Source organism: Ailuropoda melanoleuca, chromosome 14, assembly GCF_002007445.2.
Source record: "Ailuropoda melanoleuca isolate Jingjing chromosome 14, ASM200744v2, whole genome shotgun sequence".
NCBI lineage: Eukaryota > Metazoa > Chordata > Mammalia > Carnivora > Ursidae > Ailuropoda > Ailuropoda melanoleuca.
In genome coordinates, this window is record NC_048231.1 from 92,453,702 (window position 1) to 92,467,569 (window position 13,868).

Here is a 13,868-nt window from a genome sequence, read left to right on the forward strand (position 1 = left end):
CAGCTAATCTGAACAAGACCCAGGATCATAAACTCTAAAGAACAGTACACACTTGAGCATACTTAGCTCCCCCTGAATTTCAAAAGCAAGTGAAAAGTTGCCTTACGTGTCTGATTATTACAGACTCTACCGCCCCAAGAAATAACCAATGACAGAATATACCGATCCTGGCACGAGAGCCAAGATAAAGAGCAGCGTACAGGTCCCTCTTACAAAGCCAAACCTTTCAAACTGGAGATAATCAAAACATAAAGTTTGATGTCTTAACTACTTCCCAATGTACGCAGTATGCTCTCCTCACACGGAGAATCCCCGCAGCCTTCCTAGCTCTGGGCCCGCCACTGCCACTCCTGTCAAAAGACATTCCAGAATGAATCGGCTTTGGGGACTTGACAGACACATCAGAAGTTGCCAGAGAAGTAAGGAGGTGACACTTTTATCATCACAGACCAAATGGGAAACCAGAATGACGGCAAATGTGCAAATCAGGGTGGTTTGAGAAGGATTTTTCCCCTGAGGCACAAGCTTTTAAAAAGACACTAAGATGATAAATACTTACTTTTATTTAAAATACCTTTATTATTATTTTTTTTCCAACAGCACGTGTTAAATTTCAATATCCTCATTTACACTGTGCTCTTCTGCCGCCAGGCTGTTGCTAGCACTGGATTCTCCGATCCACAGAGAGATCCTGGCAAATTCACTTCCAACTCTTTCCTCTTGCCCCTAATAACAGTGATGATGAGGATAAGAACGCCTGACAGTTGTAAGGAGTTTTCGGCCTTTACATACGTGTCCCCTCTGGGTGAGTCTCTCTTTGCCAATCGTCATAGCAGAAACCTGCAAGAGCAGCAACATAGCAGAGGGATTCACTGACTTCATTCTCCTGAGCCCTTTATCCTTCCAAGGTGTCAGCAATTCTGAAACAATGAATCAAACCATCTTGACAGGCTCAGGCCTTTCAGACCATCCACTCTAAAAAGAAACAGAAGAAATTAAAAGCTTTAAAAATACTGTAGTTGAAGGAAATCCATTTTGTGGGTGGCAATAGCAGGCAAAAATAGTCTTCTTGACAAACTTTCAGGAATTTCCCGCTTAAATTTTTAGAAGCAAGTTTCTACTCCTCGTACATACTGTGATTTTAATTATTCAAACTGAAAAGCATTGTCCAATAAAGGATAACAATTCTGAACGAAGTGCCATTTTGGAAATGATTCACCTTTTCATGTAGATCAAAACCGTTGGAGTTCTCCAGGTAAGACATGGTACTGTTTCTTGTGTAGCAACTGCCCAATTCTGTTTTCTTGGCTCCTTAGAATATGGCTCTAACGAAGCCCAGGGTTTGGGTGTGCCTCCCAAGTAAGGAAGTTGCCATCAGAGGGAAAAAGGAAAAAAAGTCTTCATAGATAGCAACATCTCCCTGATTCCCCAGAAGCAATTCCACGTGCTCGTCCTTTGGATCAGTGATGAGCACCATCAGCTCTCCATGTGAAAAGCGGCACAGACACTGCAAGGCTCTAACGTGGTGGCCACAGCAAAGACAAGGGAAAACTCAAGCACAGCACAGACTCAGGCAGACCAGCAATGGGGCGATATGGAAGCTGCTGGTCACTCTGGTGAGTCACTACCATGAGCCTTCCGCATCTTGTCTTCCTCCCAGGGTTCTCCCAAGAGGTAACACAATTTTGATTGGGACGCAAGGGAGCAGTAAGAAGGTTGGAGCAAAGAGACCTGTTCCGTTTCTGGTGGCTTTACATCATTTTTCATTTTTTCTGCCCTCTTGGGTAAACTGATCCAGAGAACGCCTTTGATCTTTCCCTCTCTTTTTTATCTTACTCCTGCTAGCTTTTCTGCCCACCTGTAAAGCCCGAGGAGAACGGGAGTGTAGAGTCAGTGTTGGGTTTTCACGGCTTCAGCGTCCTTCATCCAACCTCGGAGCTGACGTACAAGAGCTCAAGGAAAGCTTTTTGTTGGGAGATGCAGGGGTGGTGCTGGGGTGAATGAAGAATGGTTGGGTAGACGGATGCATGAAAGGAAGAAAACTTCACTTTTTTGAAGGAGAACACTTTTATTCTGTTGACAGCCAGTTGAACTGGCTCAATCTCAAAAAGCTGAATTTGATGAACAGGGGAACAGGTTAGTATTGGTGACTGCTTCACCCCATTATACATTCAGGAGCAAGGCCAAAGCCTCAAGTTGCCACTCAGAAGAGCAACAGTGAGAGCCGGAAAGTGGGTCTGCAGGAAAAAGGACAGAGAGCAAACGGTCCTCTGCGGGAGTTATCACATCTAAGGATCCCATGCATGTTTAGTTCACATCAAAGCTTCACTGCCTTAGGCCAAACTCCAGGCCTCACCAGCTCTGCCCATGAGCAGGTCTACCACATAAAGTAAGGAAATCAGTAAGGCTCCAGCCACACAAGCTCTCAAATGCAGAGATGCAGGGGATAGCAAACAGGCCCTCACCTCATTATTCTCCCATCATAGACCCCAGTGAGTTTGTTCAGGCTCTGAGGCTCTGGAAGCATTAAGAACAGCAGCTCCAACCGTCAGACTGACATGAGATAAGATCTTATAAACCAGAATGTCAGTTAACATTACACAAAACTCATGGCTTAACAAAGGAAACATCTCTTGAAGGCTTCACTTGAAGGTTTGGGGAATGTTCTTGTGATGGTGCCAGGCCCTGTCACGGGGCCTGTGGTGGCATGTCTAATTTACGCCAAATCTGGATCAAGACTGAGAGGATTTGTGTGCAGGGCTCCTGTGGGAAAATTCCCTCCCACATTCTGGATTAGGTCATGGATGCCACAATGTAAGGAGGGTAATGCTCTTCTCAAGGAAGCCCAAAGGCAACAGTTTAAAAGACGACCAGATTTATGACAAGCTTTCAACTTTCTGGTTTCAACTGAATCCAGATGCATAAATACCAAAAATACTGAAGGGAAAAGGAAAGTCTAAGGATCTCTTTACTACTTCCAGAAAAAATCATCAGCATTCTTGACATTAAAGAGTAATTAATTCCACCTCTACGTTTATGTGCTGATATCTTTATATTCACATTTTAGGGTGAACTACGGTACTCAAACTTGTGATCCAGTAAATTTTATGAGTTAGCCATGCAAGTGCTGTGATTCAGTCTGATTCTATAAAGCTAACCTCCCCAAATGTATTAGTTTCCTAGGGCTGCCATAACGAATTATCACCAACTGGGTGGCTTAAGACAATGAAAATTTATTCTCTCATAGTTCTGGAGGCCAAGAATTATAAATCAAGGTGCTGGCAGGGCCACCCTCCCTCTGAAGGCCTGGAGCAAAGATCCTTCCTCGCCTCTCCCAGCTTCTAGTGGCTTTCTTGGCTTGTGGCCACATCACTATCTTCATGTGGCCTTTTCCTTTTGTCATCTCTTCTCTCACAAGGACACTTTGCTTTTGGATTTATGGCCCCCCTGGATAATACAGGATGATTTCATCTCAGAATCCTTAATTATATCTGCAATGACCCTTCTTCTAAATAAGATCACATTCACAGGTCCCAGGGACTCTGGGCTTCCAGGTCTTTACAAAACTTTAAGTGCTTGAAAATAGATAGCAAATAATTTCCTTCCTTCTTTTAATGCAAATTTTTTAAAAAAGTGAGGAGGGGCACCTGAGTGGCTCAGTCATTGAGCATCTGCCTTCGGCTCAGGGCGTGATCCCGGCGTTATGGGATCGAGACCCACATCAGGCTCCTCCGCTGGGAGTCTGCTTCTTCCTCTCCCACTCCCCCTGCTTGTGTCCCCTCTCTCTCTGGCTGTCTCTCTCTGTCAAATAAATAAATAATCTTTAAAATAAATAAATAAATAAATAAATAAATAAATAAATAAATAAATAAATGTGAGGAAACTTGCTCCTTTTGCTTTATATACCATTTGGAAGACAGCTGGCATATGCCTCAAATGTTAAGAATCTGGTGCAAGCATGCCCCATGCCAATTGCACACGTGTAGGCAACTTCAAAAGTATGTTTTCCTAATTATACTGTTTACACTTGAGTGTACACATACAACTGAAGAGTCTAGTTTTCATATCACCTGCTTAGATACAGTGAGCTTTCAGAAGCAAAAATACACCAATACTTTTATGCAGATTCCAGGATACAATGTCTTGGCAGAAACTATCTGTTTAAAATGTAAAAGCAAAGCCAAGCCAGCCAGTCTCACACTAGTTGTGGGATCTTGGGCAAATTATTTATAAATCACCCTGTGTTTCAGTTTTCCCATCTGTAAGATAGTATAATAATATCTACTTCATAAGGTTGTTAAGAGGACTACATAGTTTAGTATTTGTAAAGCATTTAAATAGTGCCTGGCACATTGTAAGGGCTTTGTAAGTTTTATCCCTATATTTTTAAAAGTCATAATTAGAAATTGCACTAAACATTGAAGAGATCATTTACAAACACATTCAAAGCATGCACATCAATTAAAGTTCTTGGTTGCAAGTAACAGAGATGCAGACAAAATTTCTTTGGAAATGAATGGGAAGGGCTATTAGACGGTTGGAACCAAGAGAGGCTGGGCAGCAGAGGACAGAGCTAAAGAGACCTGCAAAGAACATCACCGAACCATTCTGTCCCATTGACTTCCAATTTAGAAAACAGAAGGTAAAAGAATATACAAAAATAAATATTTTTTTTAAAGATTTTATTTATTTGACAGAGATAGAGACAGCCAGCGAGAGAGGGAACACAAGCAGGGGGAGTGGGAGAGGAAGAAGCAGGCTCATAGCGGAGGAGACTGATGTGGGGCTCGATCCCACAACGCTGGGATCACGCCCTAAGCCGAAGGCAGACGCTTAACCGCTGTGCCACTCAGGCGCCCCCAAAAATAAATATTTTAAGTGAAGCTTTGGACTTATCATTATCCACCGTGTCCTTAGAAATAATAATAAAAATAACCCCTCTTTTTATCGGATAAATAAGCATGTGATGGGAGGTTATCTATTAGAAGGTATCTAGAGAATCTCAATCCAACCTAGCTATCAATAGCTCCTGAAGTTTGAATCCCAGACAGTTTCTCTCCTTTCTAGCTTGAAAATCTTGCAAAGAACTCCGATTGGCCCAGCTTGGGCGAGATGTGCACCTCTAACCTAGTCAACTGTGGTGAGGGAAGAGTCATAAAAACCACTTGGCTTCTGCTAGAGACACAATGAACAGTTAGCAATGGAGGCAGTTACTCCAGAGGAGAGAATGCCAAGCAGACATTGGCCCAGCTGAGCACTATACACTCACACCCTACCTACACTGAACGGAAGAACTGATGGGAACTAATTCACGAAGAAAATCCATTATTTGTATATACACCAGGTTCTAACATGGCTAAGAGAGAGGAGTGACATGAGTAGAGAAGAGAGAAAACAGGACAGGAGAGAAATAAGTAAAACTGAAAAACCAAGGAAGGGATAAAGACTCCAACTAGAATTCACCTTCCATCATGGCAAATCACGAGAAAACAAGCCAATATTTGCTGTGAATGTATTTTTCTGGTAAAGTCTGTAAAATACAAGGAATAAAGACCTAGTCCAAATTCTATGAGGGTATCTAATGATCTGTGATGAACTGGATGCCATATGGTAGTACTGTAGGGTCCCACATGGAAGACTAAATGATCATAGGCACAGTTTATAAAGAAGTAGGTAAAATTTTAAAGTTTTCCCACATTAAGGGTTAAAGTTTTCTCAGGAAAACAGATTCAATTAAGCATATAATACCCTTTTCCAAAACAGTGTGACAAATTGAGGTTTTAAGTGTGAAAGTACACGGCAACATTTTTAAAGCATGCTTACCAGTTGGGAGACTTGAAGAAGGGTCTGCAGCCAAGCAAGTGGAAATTGCTGGCATACTGGTATCTTTTCCCCTGCACAATGCATAGACAAAGTTAAATTCTCTAAGCACTATAATAAATACACCTATTTAACTTTGTTTGACTAAGTGCTTCTCAAATATATTTGATCAGGGAACCCTTTTTATTATGACATCTATTTGTATGCTAATACAAGGAAGGATTCCTTGTAAACCCCAAGGAACCGATGTTCTAAGGGACATACTTTGAGAAATGCTATGTGGCAAATAAATACTGCAGTTCTAAGGGTGATGAGCTGAAAAACTGATCAGTTTGTGTCTGCAGGGAAGTTAATAAGTGACACATTACTTCTCAAATGCTCTTGTTATAAAATGAGTATTAAGTGCAGGAATCTCATCTAGTTTTTTTACATACCTTGATGCAAAAACGCTACAAGATATTACCATAGTTCTGAAAACACATAAGATAACAATCCCACTTCAAAGCATTTTATAAGGGATGAAGAAAACGTAGATATATAAGGAATGAGTCTGAAAAGGTGAGAAATTACCATGTTCTCTCTGGTCTCCTAAAGGAGTCCTCCGAACTGCCAAAAGGCTGTCCACTTCAAATGACTGAGTCAATTTAGCTCCCTCCTTCAGCCCCCTTGAACAGATGATGTCTAAGATGTCTGGAGTTTATCTAGGGGCTCCCCAGGTTCTCCCCAGGAGAGCTGGAACTCTGAAGAGCTACTGTCTGTCTCTGGAGACAGTCTCTCACCTACTTCCCCCACCCCCTGCATAATCCTCACCCCCCCCCCCGGGCCAGCTCCATCAGAAATTACATTTTTGATGGTAGAGGTATGTATCAAAGGTGGGAGAGCAAAGGAGTCCTTAATCTACTACAACAAGTATATAAAAGTAGGGGGTTGGGGTAGGGAACATAATGCTCCTAATATGTGAGTTGGCTGAAATTTGGATCGTGAATGATGACCAGGTATCTAGGTATGTAGTCCAGCTCTATCATTGTTAGTTGCAGGGAATTATTATGAAAATATATTACCATTTATAACATTATTTCCCTAAAAAATAAAAAAGCATTTTATGTTCTAAATAGTGCACACTAAATATAATAATACAGAGAACTAAAACATTGGTTAATTATGGATAGACTGCAGTTAGTTTCTGAAGTCCTTAGAGTATCCTCCATAATTTATTCATGGTCCACGGATTTTTTGTTCAGTATTTTCTCAATCTGATATGCAGCCTTTAATTCTTACAGGAATTCCTAATTAAAACCAACAAATGTCTTAAGTTTTGATTTGGAGATCTGGTATTAATAATTAGAATGAAAAAGTAAATACCTTAAACAGAAATATATTTAAATCATATTTATTTTTTTCTGTTATTAATATAAAAATATGCATATCAAAACACTTTAAGATATTTGACAAGCTGCACAACAGAAAAGGCCCATCTAGCAAACTGTTCCCAAGCAAGTCTGAGGCGTCCAGTAAACAGTGCAGCAAGGCCAGTCTGTGGCTGCAAGTACATACTCCTGTTTTGTAAGCGCACATTGACTCAAAACAATATTAGGAAAAGATGTGCTTCGAAGAACAAAATAAAGGTAAAGCACTGAGCACCTTTTACAATGCTGTGATAAAATATTCATTAATTCCTCTGTGTGAAAATCTGGGAATAGATGGAAGATAAAACTAGATATAAAAGGAGTTAAATGGTAGGTATTTATAAAGTCGGTTTTCTCTTATTTGTTTAAAAAGAGATTAAAAATCCTCTGAGACAATGTGAAAGTTCGTGGGTTTTGTATCTGCCAATGTCATCACCTGTTAACAGCAGCTTCTCAGTTCCTGATTGAAATTTTATATTACAGACTGATGCATGTGGTCTTATACTGACATCGATCTCTTACTTACTATGCTGCTGTCATTGGTATACCATTAAGTACTATGACACACAAATTATCACCACACTTCATAAGCAGAAATTAAGAAAGCACGTTTTGCCAAACTGATTTTCAAATCTTCTAAATTGTATTTGCTCACTCACCTGCCAATTTGAAAAATATAGTAATTTGTAGAGAGCTTCTTCATCATTAACATGAGTTAGTAATGCTATAATTTAATTCAAAAGCAATTATTTTTTTTTAAAATGGGACTCAGACCAGCAAAGCTTAGTATCAGCCAAAATCTACAGGCACCCCGTGGGCAAAATGCCAACTCTATAGTGATATATAAAGGTCACTTGATGAAAAATCCAAATAAAAATTACTCTCAAAATATTTCATCCATGAGAATTAGTTTACAGATGGAAATTTAAATTAAATGAAAGGACTCTAGGCCTTTGGGCTAGAATCTTACAACCAGAAAGATCAACAATGTTAACAATGATTTCTGTGATATTGTCAGGAAGTTTAACCATTGACTTCAAGAATTCTGTTGAAACAATACGTGATAAAAGGTATGGGGGTAACAAATACTGAGTCTACAATTGAAAATCTTTCCCCTGAACTAGACACAAATACCAAGTGTTTTCCACCTTTTCATCTTCAGAAATCCCAACGCGAATCCAGAAATGAAGAAAAAAAAATAGAGTGAAGGTCAAAGCTGCACCTGGCTGGTACACGATGAACACCCTGGAAACAGCGCTGAGACAGTATTGCACAGAAGGAAAATGACAAACGGCTGGCAGCATTGTTTCCACTGAAGCTTCAGGAAGTAGCAGATCCTGATTGTCTTTCTAGTGTTATCATCAAGTAGTTAGAACTACTTGCAAAACCAGCGCTGAGAGTTGATAAATGTTTATGGTGCCACCTGGTGATTTCCTTCAAGTTTCGCCATCACTGATTTTGGATGTGATCAGTACCGCCCCCACAGGAGCACATCCTCCTTTGCACGTACGAGGAGTTGCACAGTTGGTGACCAGACTGCTACAGGTGCTCTGAAACATCAAAGAGGAGAGCTGCCAGCTAAAGGAAGAAAATGCAAATGGAGAAAGTTTACTATGCTTTTCCACAGATATAACCACTATTTCACACGTAAAAAACCTAAAGAAAACGGAAGCTCCTTTATTCCAGACAACCTGTAAATTCAGAATTCCACATATCGTTTTCATTGTAGGAGCAGAATATGCTGTATACCAATATCCATTTTCTTACTGAATCCTCGATAAGAGTTCGGTTTAAAAGGCGAATGAGAAGCAGGATCCAGATGTTGAATGATGGCTTCAGTAACATTATATGAGGTGGCTTTTGGGTTTGCCACAGAGTTCAAGTTTCTTTGTCGTGAGCAGGTGTGCCAGGCCATTGAGAAACACGAGAACGATGGTCATAGACATGACAATCACGTAGTGGCTGATGCTACAGAAGGAGAAAAAGAAACATGTGACAGGAAGAAAGAACACATATGGGAAGGAACATAGATCCCTTTAAATAATGTTCCTAAATGTATACATAAAATACACAGAATTACAAAAGATACCAATGATTTTTTCAAGTTTTTATTTATTTTAGTAATCTTTACACCCAACATGGGGCTCAAACTCACTACCCCGAGACCAAGAGTCCCATTCTCTTCCGACTGAGCCAGCCAGGAATCCCCCACCAATGATTTTGAAATAGATGTCAAATGTTAGAAAAACAAATTTGTTACACAACTAGTGATGAACATAAATAACGTTTTGAGATCTCTCCAACAACTGTAATATGTTATGAAAATGTCTGATTGATACTGGCAGCGCCTGTGTCTTTGTCATCAATCTAAGGTTACTGCCCCCAGGTTAAGTATTCTGACATTTTAGAGCAGGCCATCCTATGCTTTGACAGAAGTTAGAAGTACTTTAACAAAACTACCAACCACACACACACACATAAACGTTACCCACATTCAAATTCAAATTCAGGAAAGTGAAAGTTTTATAGCCAAGGCATCTAAATAAAGGAGAAAGGATAGATTCCTTCATTAATCTCCAAGTCAAAGCTACTGTCTCCCAGATTTTGCTCTTTTAGACCTTTTATCACTTTTATACTTTAAATTACCTAAAACACTCTTAACATTTTAAATTACTTTAATAATAAGTTTCATAAAACCAGCAGGTAGGTGGCTATTCTCAAATTTAGTGGACGTCTATCTATAAAAGGTATTTCACAGATCACTTATCTCTTTACAGTGGCCTGAAATCACAAACTTTGGGCTCATTTAAGCTAACATTATTGGTAGGAAACAGCTGTGAAGCTCATCATCTTCAAGTAATGGAGCCATAAGACATTCAGCTTGTGATATTTTCCATCAAACAAGTCTTGGTATCATCTTAGCATAGGAGAGTGAAAGGAGCACCCAATTTCAACTTGAAATGAGTTTAGCTGTTCCCACTCTCTCCCCTTGACTATTTTGACATCATTTAAATCAGGTATTCTCAAGGTGTACATGTGTGATGGTAGAGGGACAGGGTCTCTGTGCGGAGGGGCATACAGAAGCACCAGGAAGGCCTGTTCAGCCTGTACAAGGGGTGATAAAAGGCTGATTGTACTTTTTAATCAGGGTAACGGGCAAAAGAAGCAGGTCATCTCTATCAGAGGTACTGGATAAGAAAGAGTTTGAGAATCATTGATTTTAATAAAGCTTAGTATTCATTATAAGAGTAAAGGTATTTTATGGCACTTTAATTACATTTAGGAGGGTATTAAAATATTGTTGAACATATGAGAAGTTATCATTATAGCTAGAGAGAAGTGATACTTTGTCATTTGTAGTTTAATAAGATATAACAATAGTGCACGTAGGAAACTGTCCAAATGAACACCACTATCAAATCAAACCAATCAAACTGATGATGCCGACTCTATTCACCTCATACCAAATACACTTAGAATGTAAATTTAAATATGCTGTTACAGTTATGAAGATTACCTCAAGGGAATTTTTTCTCTAGTTTAAGAAATGCACTTCTTTTAGGATGTCATATAAAAGGCAGTACTCTGTGAAGTTTATGACCCGCTACGAATGAAGATACAGTGTAAAAGATCAAAAGAAGAAAATACTAAATTGTAGCTCTGTCAGCCCCACTCAGTTTTACGGCCTGGGCAGGGTATTTTTCACATGGCTGTTAAAAGAACACCTGATGCCACAAGGTTCTCCAGAGAACCACTGAGCTTATAGCCACAGGCTCAGCTCACTCTACTGACTGGAGTATATTCCTTTAAGAGTCTCAATTTAATTCTGGTAAAATCCACTCTGAAGATGCATTTTTAAACATCATGGACTATCCCCATAAACATGAATACTGTCTCATGCCCTAATAATACAAACTTCATTTTTAAAGAAACTATTACTTGTTAACCTGAAACTAAAAGCTGAGGCATCTCTCAAATTAATTTTGAAAACCCACTGCAATCACCACGATGACATGATGACCATTACAGATACGTGCAGACCACATTCATGGGGTTGGTGAGCTCCCAGTCCTCGCTAGAATTCTGGGACACATTCTCACCATTTCTGTATTCATAAAGCAATCAAGTAGTAAGGACAAAAGGACAACATTCCATTCCTGTATTTAACAGGCATGTTCCAGCTGAAGTTATTAACTATATTTCTAATAAAAAGGAGTTTAGAAACAAAATTTGCCACAAAGGGAAACCACCGCAGGAACACAATTCAAATAACTCTAGATCCCATTAAGGAAACTCTGCCAATAAATTTAGTAATATCTGCAACATGACAAGAAACATCTCAGCTTTTCATATATACATTCACACAGGAATAATTAGAAACCCAAAACTTAAAAGCAACATTCTCACAAAAAGAATGCAGGAAAAAGTACAATAATCAAGTTTTGATAATGGGAACCCTATTATATGGTGCTTTAGCTTTGAATCTTGAAGCATATTTCCCAGCCGTTATCCAAGCCTTTTCCTCGCAATAAGTCAGATGCTGATGAAGCTGCACGAACCACTCGTGCCCATCAGACCTGTCCCACCTAGTTTCCCAAGGCAGTACATTCCATCACTGCTACACAGCATACACAGAGAAGATTCTAGAATTCTAACCTATCGACAAGAATAGCAGCAAATCAAAAACTTCCCCCTGCAGCCTCAATCTGGGCAATTCCATTTAGAAAGCCTAATTTCTCTAACTCAGATTTCATTTTGTTTCTCCATCCCAACCCCTTCCATCCCCCAACCTCCCCTCTACAATCACCTTCCTTTGTTAAGAGGGCATTTTTTTGGACGTTGTAATTACATAAGAGACAAAGAAGACAAACAGCAGAGCAAGGAGGTATTTCAGCAGGGATATGGGGAATTTATGGAGGATCATTCACTGCTTTCAGCTTGAAGAACAGAACCTGAGCTCTGAAGTCCCCTATCACACCCGCCTTGGAGAAGTCTCTCAGAACAAGCACCCCATTTCACGGACAGGAGTTCGATGCGTGAGGGCAAAGCACTGAGACTGAGAAGAACTATGGTTTAACCTAACTTACTAACTGGCTAATTCCTTTATCACCTTTCTGTCCCCTCTGGATTTTGTGGGGGTAATGAGCATACCAGGATGACAGACATAAACTAGGACCGTTCCAGGTAAACCTGTACTTGTGGTCACTGTGTGCAGAGGGCAGCTCCCATTACAAAAAGTTCAAATTTCTACAGCATAGTTTTTACCCATTACAGCATCAATCAATTATATGATATTTTAATAAGTATCATCAATAAATTATAATACTGAAACATGGAGTTAATACCCTTTCCTCACGGCTAGTACTGCAGAGTGGGGGTCATCAAAGCATTCTCGGCCTGCGAGGGCTAATGCACCATTCTGTTTCCCTTGGTTTGAATGATGCTCAATGTTTGTCTTGTGCATCTGTAGTGTCTCTTTCTGCAATTATTTTGTGCTCTGATGAACACTTTATTCCCATGATGGTTGTGTAAAGGAATGCAAGAAATAGGCCTGGAGGTACCATGCAAGTGCCAGGAAGAACGTCATGCTAGATGTTAAGTACAAGTTTTGCAATGGCTCAAAGCCTCTTTTAAAAAGGATCAAGCAAGCACAGGTAACAAAAATAAAAACAGATAAATCAGACTACATAAAAATTTAAAACTTTTGTGCATTGAAGGACATAATCAACTACTTCTGGCTCACTCCCTCCTGATCAATATTTCTTTATCCTTTAAATCCTAAACGTGTATTATCAAAACTCTGCAGTGAATGAATGGTTCCAAAGCCACTTTTAAAAGAGAGTTTATGAGGGTCACAAAACAAAGACTTTGGGAAATTCCCTGTAAGTAGAGTCAGCGAGGGGCAGTGGGGATTCTACAGCCTTGGTTACTAAAGTGCTGCCCTCCAGACCTGCTCAACCATTTCCCAATCTGTGACATAAGTGAGTCACAATCTCCTTAGCGCCACAGTGTCCTCAGCGTGAAAATGAAGACCGTAAATACATCTACTGTGAAGAATATCTACATTACAGCGTTGTGCTAAGATCGCATGAAATAATGTGTTGGAAGACCCTTAAACACTGCAGCATGACACAAAGGTTCGTCATTTGTGGCAGAGGTGTGACTGGGGCAATCCTTTGACTGACATCCTGGACCTCCTATTCAAGTTCAGCTTCTGTCTTCTTTTGCCTTTACCTAATGTAAACCGATTCCCCAGTCTCTGAGCTGCTTTCCTCATGTCTTTCAGCACTCCTATCACAAATAACCAACTGCTGGGCATGTGGACTCTGTGTTGCAATACACAGCCTTGCTCTGACCTTGTGGCTAAGTCTCTGCCTTGACTCTACTCTGTAAACAAGCTTACTCCATTTGGGCTCCAGTACTGGCTCCAGAACCCCAGCTTTGACAGAGGGTAATTAGAACTGATGTACCGAGGGGCGCCTGGGTGGCACAATGGTTAAGCGTCTGCCTTCGGCTCAGGGCGTGATCCCGGCACTATGGGATCAAGCCCCACATCGGGCTCCTCTGCGGGGAGCCTGCTTCTTCCTCTCCCACTCCCCGCTTGTGTTCCCTCTCTCGCTGGCTGTCTCTCTCTCTGTCGAA

General features: G+C 40.3%; 1 long non-coding RNA gene across 3 annotated transcripts; it reads right to left on the reverse strand.

Annotated features, from left to right (window-relative positions):
• Nucleotides 1-559: 559 nt before the first annotated feature.
• On the reverse strand, nucleotides 560-13,699 carry LOC117795984. 3 transcript variants are annotated; one of them, XR_004620197.1, is made up of 3 exons: nucleotides 5,824-13,699; nucleotides 1,220-2,111; nucleotides 560-975 (listed from the first exon to the last, which is right to left on the reverse strand). It is a non-coding gene; the product is annotated as an uncharacterized LOC117795984 (long non-coding RNA). The 3 variants fall into 3 exon arrangements; XR_004620198.1 differs by lacking the exon at nucleotides 1,220-2,111; XR_004620196.1 differs by having other exon boundaries at nucleotides 560-2,111.
• Between the last annotated feature and the right edge of the window lie 169 nt (nucleotides 13,700-13,868).